This window comes from Mesoplodon densirostris, chromosome 8, assembly GCF_025265405.1.
Source record: "Mesoplodon densirostris isolate mMesDen1 chromosome 8, mMesDen1 primary haplotype, whole genome shotgun sequence".
NCBI classification, from domain to species: Eukaryota; Metazoa; Chordata; class Mammalia; order Artiodactyla; family Ziphiidae; genus Mesoplodon; species Mesoplodon densirostris.
In genome coordinates this window covers 54,335,724-54,345,727 of record NC_082668.1, presented here as the reverse complement: position 1 = coordinate 54,345,727, position 10,004 = coordinate 54,335,724, and the positions used below count along the sequence as shown (strand labels likewise).

Sequence of the window (10,004 nt, the reverse complement as noted above, 5' to 3'; positions counted from 1 at the left end):
GAGTTGATGGATGTGTTAATTAGCAAGATGAGAAGAATCTTTCACAGTGAATATCAAATTATTACACTGTATACTTTAAATATCTTATAATTTAATGTCAGTTATACCTCAATAAAGCTGACCAAAAAATTACCAAAGAAATAGCTATGGTCTCAGAATCCCCAAGGGTAAAAGACTTTACAGACAGACTAACTGGAACAAAATCAATTAGAGTTCAGATGGATTCTTCCTAGATTTTCATAAATCTCGTTTTGTACTGATGTGAAAAGGTTAGGCCATGCTCTAGGGGTGTTAAAAACATGGCACTGCCTGTCCCTTAAATCAGTAGAAGCCGTGGCTTAGTCTCCTTGCTTCAGAAAAATTACAGTCTTCAAGAAATTAGTCAAAGCATCTTCAGATCTTGTGTTAGGCTCACCTTTAAATCTGATGTTACCACAGGCAGTAAATCTCTATTGCTAAAGGAAATCACTCATCATTTTTCTACTAGTTAACTAAATAATTATAAACTATTGCCACTTTCATTTTCTCATATTACCATCTACTGGTATAACATTCTTTGAATATAGAGTAGTTACAACAATTGTTTTAATGTCCTTGTCTGTCAACTCTGTTTGTGTTAGTTCTGGGTCAATTTTGATTTTCTCATTATGGGCCCTATTTTCCTGCTTCTTTGCATGCCTGATAATTTTGCCAGAAATCGTGATTCTACCTTGATGGGTACCATAATTTTGTATCCTTCTAAATATTCTTAAGCTCTGTTTTGGAACACAGTTACTTGGAAATGGGTCATTTGGGGCCATGTTGTTAAGACGTGTTAGGAGCAGAGCTGTGTTGACTCCAGGGCTCACTATTCACTACTAGGGAGGCCAGGCCCTGTTGTTTACTACCCAGTGCCTGGAAATCACAAGGTTTCCAATTCTGGCTGGTGAGAACTGGTACTGCACGCGCGTGTGTGTGTGTGTGCACGTATGTGTGCATGCGTGCGTGTCTGTGTACGTGCATGTGCATGCTGGGCACTGTCACTTCTAACCCTTTTGGATGGCCTTTTCTCCAGCCTTAGGTAGATTCCTCAAAGGCATGTGCTGCCCAGTACTCAGCTCAGTACTCAGAGAGGACCTTGTGGGCGTCTCTGTGCGGCTCTCTCCTCTCCCGTCCTGTGTCCTGGAACGCTTGCAGCCTGTGTCTCCCTGGACTCTCAATTCTCATTCCTTAACCCAGGGAACCCATCCTGATTTCCACTCCTTGCATCACAGGCTGAACTCCCTCAAGGCTGTAAGTCGAGGCAACAATAGGGCTCACCTCACTTGTTCCCTTTCTTTCAGGGATGAGAGTGCTTTGTTGCTTGATGTCCAGTCTCTTAAAAACCATTGTTTCATATTTTGTCTGTTTTTTTGTTATTTCAAATGAAAGTAGAGGGTCACAATAGAAGCTAGTATATATGATAGATACTCTAAACGTACTATAGAAACACTTCTAAAGTATCATAGAAATGCTTTAACAAATCATCACACTAATTAGGCTGTTTTAACTATCATCTTGACTAGAAATGATCACCAGTCTAACTCTGTAATTCTCCTCTGGTTCTGGATGAGGATATTAATATTCTTGGCATGTGACTGTCACGACAACACTCATTGGCAACCCATTCAGATTGATCATCTCTCCTGTGCAGCAATTGGGATCTTTGTTCCTATGCATATTTCAGGACCAAGGTTTTCAGTGCCACCCCAGGACCAGGTTAATTGTTCTCTGGGGCTCTTAGTTAGGCTGTTTCAAGATTCTGACTCCCCAATACCATCAAATTGGCAATACCTCCTTACCTCCAAAGGGATAAATACTATAGGAGTTAGACAACTTAAGGAGGCTTTTACCAGCCTGCCAATCAGTGAGTCCCTCACTCTTGAAAGTCAGACACAGAAATGGATGCCCTCCAGGAAACTTGCCTCTGAATGTCAATTAATCAACAATAGTCTCACTCAAGTACTACACATCTGCAGATGATGCCAACCCACTTAAACCTCTGAAACTCTTCCAGTGCTTGAACTCAATGCTTTCTCAAAACCCTATATAAGATCAGCAGTTTGCGCTGATCAGGGGGGCCACTGTCTGACTAACATCTCTCCCCTACCACAGTAAGCAATAAATTCAGTGGTGTTTTTTTATTTTTTAGTATTTTGTTCTATTTTTTAAATTTATTTATTTTGGGCTGCATTGGGTATTCGTTGCTGCGCGTGGCTTTCTCTAGTTGCAGAGAGCAGGGGCTACTCTTTGTTGCAGTGCATGGGCTTCTCATTGTGGTGCCTTCTCTTGTTGCGGAGCATGGGCTTTAGGTGCGTGGGCTGCAGTAGTTGCAGCATGCGGGCTCAGTAGTTGCAGCACACAGGCCCTAGAGTGCAGGCTTCAGTATTTGTGGCACATGGACTTAGTTGCTCTGCGGCATGTGGGATCTTCCTGGACCAGGGATTGAACCTATATCTCCTGCATTGGCAGGTGGATTCCTAAACACTGCACCACCAGGGAAGTCCCCAGCTGTGTTTTTTTATATTAGATATTGAGTGCTGGGCTCATCAACCTCTGAGTCTTATATTTGATATTCTAATTTTATAATTGCTCATTTGATTTAGGTCCTAATACTATTATCAGCAGCTACCATTACTTGAGCATCAATTAAGCCAGGTATTATGCCAGCTGTTTACATACTTTAAATCTGGATTACTTAATCTGAAATGAGAAGATAAAGCTGAATTTATTGCTTACTATAGTAAGGGAGAGCTACATTGGTCAGGCATAATCTCCTGGAACAGAGTTGAATAAACTTCTTTGTAAATGTCCAAGGAACCTGCAAATACAACCTCTGAGATATCTTATATACGAATAGAGATATGGTCTTATAAAAGGTGTGCTAGTAATTACCCAGCATAGAAGGGTATATGTTTACTAGACAGTGGGAGAGTTTTTACCACTTTTCAGGTGATCGTATTTCCAGGGAGTATCTACTAGACGTTAGACTAGGACATTTCACTGAAATAAAGTATCATATCATTTAGTTGCCAAATCATTCAGTACCTCATTAAATGCTTTTTGATAAAATTTACTTAAAATAATAGCCAAGTATCATGCAACAGCATCTCCTATCATACAACACATTAATATAAATTTACTGGGTGGAAAATGGGGAAAGGGACAAAAAAGATGGGGTGGTTCTGTATTGATATCAAAGAGTTCATAAAAGGATAAACTCAGGTCCAAAATCTTCAGTCCACATCAAAGACTTCATGTCCTGATGACGGTGGAAACAGCCCAGCCCTAGTTGCTGGGCTCAGGGAATCAGGGTGATGTAGCTGTTCTAAGTGAAGAAGCTCCTCTGTCAAGGACACCACCTCTCTTTAGTTCGGAATGACACTTCTTGGGCACAAGTCTAAGATTCAGTTTATTCTCCCATCGATGTAGAGCAGACTGATCGGATATGCTGCTGTGTCTTTTATCTTGGTCCTATTGGAAAGAAAACACACCCCAAAACTGTTAGAAACTAACTGCAGAGCTGAGGACCTATTTTGTCTTTATGGATGTCATTTTCTTTTCAAGATAGGTGGTTCTAAACTAGACAGCTTGGGAGAGGTAGAAGTTTTAAGAAAGAAATTCAGTTCATTGGTTTTCCAAACAGCAGTTTAAAGAGATCTACAGATTAGTGGAGAGTAGCTGGATGAAGAGAGAACTTGTGTAATTAGAAATCTGAGAAGGAACAAATCCAGAATTGCTTAAGACACACAAATATTCCACCTCTTTCCGCCACCTGTCTTCCCTCTGCAACGGGTTTTTGGTCAGCTCAAGTTGTAGGCCATCGCGTTTGCACTTAAACCAGCGCCAAGCTTGTTCCAGGTTAGCTGTTATCTGCACATACAAATGTTCTCATTAAAATTTACAACGAAGGAACATTTAAATCATTTTGTGTATTAGTTCAAGAGACTCTTTTTTTTTTTTTTTTGCGGTACACGGGCCTCTCACTGTTGTGGCCTCTCCCGTTGCAGAGCACAGGCTCCGGACGCGCTGACTCAGCGGCCATGGCTCACGGGCCCAGCCGCTCCGCGGCGTGTGGGATCTTCCCGGACCGGGGCACGAACCCGTGTCCCTTGCATCAGCAGGCGGACTGTCAACCACTGTGCCACCAGGGAAGCCTGAGACTCTTTCTTTTTACACTGTATAATTTAAAAGCTTTATTTCCCCACACAATTAGCAAATGGGCTTCATATTAGTTAAACTGGAAGTTTTCTTCCTATAGTTGCCAGTTTAAGAGACTTTACCTAGATATTAAAAGACTCAAATTCTAACTGCATGGTCTTTGCAACCTGTTTGCATAATACACATCCTCCTATAGATGAGAGAATAATTTCTGAATATGGAGTTAAACAATGAATGCAAACCTGCTGATTTTCATGCATTTGTTAATATTTCCTGGATGTGAACTGAGGTGAGAGGGCTCGGGAGAAAGTTAAGATAGGAGTGAAAGTACAAGATGGCATTGAAAATTCAAGTTCAAACCACACTTTGAGTTCTGCTCTCTGAGACTAAACACTTCTCCAAAGTCCCTGAACTGTAAAGCCTAGATTTTCCTGCTGTGCTTTATAAAGGTAATAGAACGAATTAGTAAAAACACTGGACCAGCTTAGTGTAAATGGTATTTTTTATTTCCTTTATCAAAATATTTTATACTTTAGCTCCTAAGCACAAACTTCCAAATGATCTGTTAGACTTGAAAACAGTCCCTCTAATAGTCTGCCTTTGAAGATGATCTAGAATCAGTATTCATTTACTTGACAAATATTTATTGAGTGCCTATATGTGCCTAGCACTTTTCTACGTATTTGGGATATTTTGTTATTTTGAAGGTAGAGCCAACAGGTTTTTATTATATATAAAGGTTGCTTCAAAATAGCTGTAGAACATATCCTCTAAAATAAAAAGTAAAATGACTGGTTTTCCCCCTTTGATTATTCATGTTTCATGGACAGCATTTTCATGTTTTGACTCTGAGGTCTCAGAGACTAGTGTATTTCTCTCTTGCTTGGGAGAAGGCAAGTTCGATGAGACCAGGGGCTTCTTCTGGCTTATTCACCCTATAGCTCCATCACCTAGCACGGTACAAGCCATATAATAGGTCCTTTATAAATTTGTGCTACTATGTACTTGTCCCATATTAACCAGGTCACAGTGTGAGTACAAAATAGTGAGACAAGAAAATAGAGCTCTGCTTGTCATTTAACTTTTAGAAAGCTACAAAGCTAAAGTATTTTCCAGGTCTGTTTGTGTATCCTGACGACAGACACACTCCCATCCACCCCCAAACCAAACCCCACTTTTCTCTTTATCAGAAGTGGAGGGAAAGTTGCTTGAAATGACATTCATTGTACATCATGTCTCCTCTTGTATGGTGAATGAGAATGGAGCCAACGTTTATTGAAACTTACTCCAAGCCATCTATCAGAGTAAAATGGTAGGTAATAACATCCTGACTATTATAGAAGTGGTAACTGATGAGTCACAGAAAGTAAATGTAACTTCCTTAAGGGCCTAGTAAGTGTCACTGTTGGCAAACTCACAAGAGACGAGTCCATATTCCTTTTAATTAATTAATTAATTATTTAAAACATCTTTATTGGAGTATAATTGCTTTACAGTGGTGTTAGGTTCTGCTTTATAACAAAGTGAATCCGTTATACATATACATATGTCCCCATATCTCTTCCCTCTTGTGTCACCCTCCCTCCCACCCTCACTATCCCACCCCTCTAGGTGGTCACAAAGCACTGAGCTGATCTCCCTGTGCTATGCAGCCGCTTCCCACTAGCTATCTATTTTACGTTTGGTAGTGTGTATATGTCCAAGCCACTCTCTCACTTCATCCCAGCTTACCCTTCCCCCTCCCTGTATCCTCAAGTCCATTCTCTAGTAGGTCTGTGTCTTTATTCCCGTCTTGCCCTTAGGTTCTTCATGACCTTTTTTGTTCTTTTTTTTTTTTTAGATTCCATATATATATGTGTTAGCATATGGTATCCGATTTTCTCCTTCTGACTTACTTCACTCTTTATGACAGACTCTAGGTCCATCCATCTCAGTACAAATAACTCAATTGTTTACTTTTATGGCGAGTAATATTCCATTGTATATATGTGCCACATCTTCTTTGTCCATTCATCTGTTGATGGACACTTAGGTTGTTTCCATGTCCTGGCTATTGTAAATAGAGCTGCAGTGAACATTGTGGTACATGACTCTTTTTGAATTATGGTTTTCTCAGGGTATATGCCCAATAGTGGGATTGCTGGGTCATATGCTAGTTCTATTTTTAGGTTTTTAAGGAATCCCCATACTGTTCTCTATAGTGGCTGTATCAATTTACATTCCCACCAACAGTGCAAGAGGGTTCCCTTTTCTCCACACCCTCTCCAGCATTTATTATTTGTAGATTTTTTTTTTTTTTGCAGTACACGGGCCTGTCACTGTTGTGGCCTCTCCCGTTGTGGAGCACAGGCTCTGGACGTGCAGGCTCAGCAGCCATGGCTCACGGGCCCAACTGCTCCGTGGCATGTGGGATCTTCCCAGACCGGGGCATGAACCCATGTCCCATGTATCAGCAGGTGGACTCTCAACCACTGCACCACCAGGGAAGCCCAATTGTTTGTAGATTTTTTGATGATGGACATTCACACTGGTGTGAGGTGATACCTCACTGTAGTTTTGATTTGCATTTCTCTAATGATTAGTGATATTGAGCATCTTTTCATGTGTTTGTTCGCCATCTGTATCTTCTTAGGAGAAATGTCTCTTTAGGTCTTCTGCCCATTTTTGGATTGCATTTTCTGTTTTTTTGATATTGAGCTGCATGAGCTGCTTGTATATTTTGGAGATTAATCCTTTGTCAGTTGCTTCATTTGCAAATATTTTCTCCCATTCTGAGGGTGGTCTTTTCATCTTGTTTGTGGTTTCCTTTGTTGTGCAAAAGATTTTAAGTTTCATTCGGTCCCATTTGTTTTTGTTTCTGTTTCCATTTCTCTAGGAGGTGGGTCAAAAAGGATCTTGCTGTGATTTATGTCATAGAGTGTCCTCTAAGAGTTTGATAGTGTCTGGCCTTACATTTAGGCCTTTAATCCATTTTGAGTTTATTTTTGTGTATGGTGTTAGGGAGTGTTCTAATTTCATTCTTTTACATGTAGCTCTCCAGTTTTCCCAGCACCACTTATTGAAGAGGCTGTCTTTTATCCATTGTATATTCTTGCCTCCTTTGTCAAAGATAAGGTGACCATATGTGAGTGGATTTATCTCAGGGCTTCCTATCCTGTTCCATTGATCTATATTTCTCTTTTTGTGCCAGTACCATACTGTCTTGATAACTTTAGCTTTGTAGTATAGTCTGAAGTCTGGGAGCCTGATTTCTCCAGCTCTGTCTTTCTTTCTCAAGATTGCTTTGGCTATTGGGGTCTTTTGTGTTTCCATACAAATTGTGAAGTTTGTAAGTTGCTTTGGGTAGTATAGTCATATTCACAAATGTTGATTCTTCCAATCCAAGAACATGGTATACCTCTCCATCTGTTTGTATCATCTTTAACTTCTTTCATCAGTGTCTTATAGTTTTCTGCATACAGGTCTTTTGTCTCCTTAGGTAGGTTTCTTCCTAGGTATTTTATTCTTTTTGTTGCAATGGTAAATGGGAGTGTTTCCTTAATTTCACTTTCAGATTTTTCATCATTATTGTATAGGAATGCTAGAGATTTCTTTGCATTAATTTTGTATCCTGCTACACTACCAAATTCATTGATTAGCTCTAGTAGTTTTCTGGTAGCATCTTTAGGATTCTCTATGTATAGTATCATGTCATCTGCAAAAAGTAATGTTTTACTTCTTTTTTTCTGATTTTCATTCCCTTTTTGTCTTTTTCTTCTCTGATAGCTGTGGCTAAAGCTTCCAAAACTATGCTGAATAACAGTGGTAAGAGTCAGCAACCTTGTCTTCTTCCTGATCTTAGAGGAAATGGTTTCAGTTTTTTCCCATTGAGGACGATATGCCTACTTTCTGGAGGGTTTTTATCATAAATGGGTTTTGAATTTTGTCAAAAGCTTTCTCTGTATCTATTGAGATGGTCATATGGTTTTTCTCCTTCAGTTTGTTAATATGTTGTATCACATTGATTGATTTGTGTATATTGAAGAATCCTTGCATTCCTTGGATAAACCCCACTTGATCATGGTGTATGATCCCTTTAATGTGCTGTAGGGATTCTGTTTGCTAGTATTTTGTTGAGGATTTTTTCATCTATGTTCATGAGCAATATTGGCCTGTAGTTTTCTTTCTTTGTGACATCTTTGTCTGGTTTTGATATCAGGGTGATGGTGGCCTCACAGAATGAGTTTGGGCGTGTTCCTCCCTCTGCTATATTTTGGAAGAGTTTGAGAAGGATAGGTGTTAGTTCTTCTCTAAATGTTTGATAGAATTCATCTGTGGATCCATCTGGTCCTGGGCTTTTGTTTATTGGAAGATTTTTAATCACAGTTTCAATTTCAGTGCTTGTGATTGGACTCTTGATATTTTCTCTTTCTTCCTGGTTCAGTCTTGGAAGGTTGTGCATTTCTGAGAATTTGTCCATTTCTTCCAGGTTGTCCATTTTATTGGCATAGAGTTGCTTGTAGTAATCTCTCATGATCCTTTGTATTTCTGCAGTGTCAGTTGTTACTTCTCCTTTTTCATTTCTAATTCTATTGATTTGTGTCTTCTTCCTTTTTTTCTTGATGAGTCTGGCTAATGATTTATCAATTTTGTTTATCTTCTCAAAGAACCAGCTTTTAGTTTTATTGATCTTTGCTATTGTTTCCTTCATTTCTTTTTCGTTTATTTCTCATCTTTATGATTTCTTTCCTTCTGCTAACTTTGGGGTTATTTTGTTCTTCCTTCTCTAATTGCTTTAGGTGTAAGGTTAAGTCATTTATTTGAGATGTCTCTTGTTTCTTGAGGTAGGATTTTTTTGCTATAAACTTCCCTCTTAGCACTGCTTCTGCTGCATCCCATAGGTTTTGTGTCGTCATTTTCATTGTCATTTGTTTCTAGGTATTTTTTTGATTTACTCTTTGATTTCTTCAGTGATCTCTTGGTTATTTAACTGTGTATTGTTTAGCCACTATGTATTTTTATTTCCTACAGATTTTTTCCTGTAGTTAATTGATATCCAGTCTCATAGCGTTGTGGTCAGAAAAGATACTTGATACAATTTAATTTTCTTAAATTTACTGAGGATTGATCTGTGACCCAAGATATGATCTATTCTGAGTGTTCCATGAGCACTTGAGAAGAAAGTATATTCTGTTGTTTTTGGATGGAATGTCCTATAAATGTCAATTAAGTACATCTTGTTTAATGTATCATTTGAAGCTTGTGTTTCCTTATTTCTTTCCAGTTTGGATGATCTGTTCATTGGTGAAAGTGGGGTGTTAAAGTCCCCTGCTGTGACTGTGTTGCTCTTGATTTCCCCTTTTATGGCTGTTAGCATTTGCCTTATGTTTTGAGGTGCTCCTATGATGGGTGCATATTTACAATTGTTATATCTTCTTCTTGGATCAATCTCTTGATCATTATGTAGTGTCCTTGTCTCTTGTAATAGTCTTGATTTTAAAGTCTATTTTGTCTGATATGAGAATTGCTACTCCAGCTTTCTTTTGCTTTCCATTTGCATGCAATATCTTTTTCTATCCCCTCACTTTCAGTCTGTATGTGTCCCTAGGTCTGACAGCATATATATGGGTCTTGTTTTTGTATCCATTCAGCCAGTCTGTGTCTTTTGGTTGGAGCATTTAATCCATTTACATTTAAGGTAATTATTGATATGTATGCTACTATTACCATTTTCTTAATTGTTTTGGGTTTGTTATTGTAGGTCTTTCCCTTCTCTTGTGTTTCCTGCCTAGAGAAGTTCCTTTAGCATTTGTTGTAAAGCTGGTTTGGTGGTGCTGAATTCTCTT

General features: G+C 39.0%; 1 pseudogene; it reads right to left on the bottom strand.

The window, feature by feature from the left end:
* Positions 1-3,146: 3,146 nt before the first annotated feature.
* LOC132495118 (coiled-coil domain-containing protein 150-like) overlaps positions 3,147-10,004 on the bottom strand; it is a 184,953-nt pseudogene continuing 178,095 nt past the window's right edge.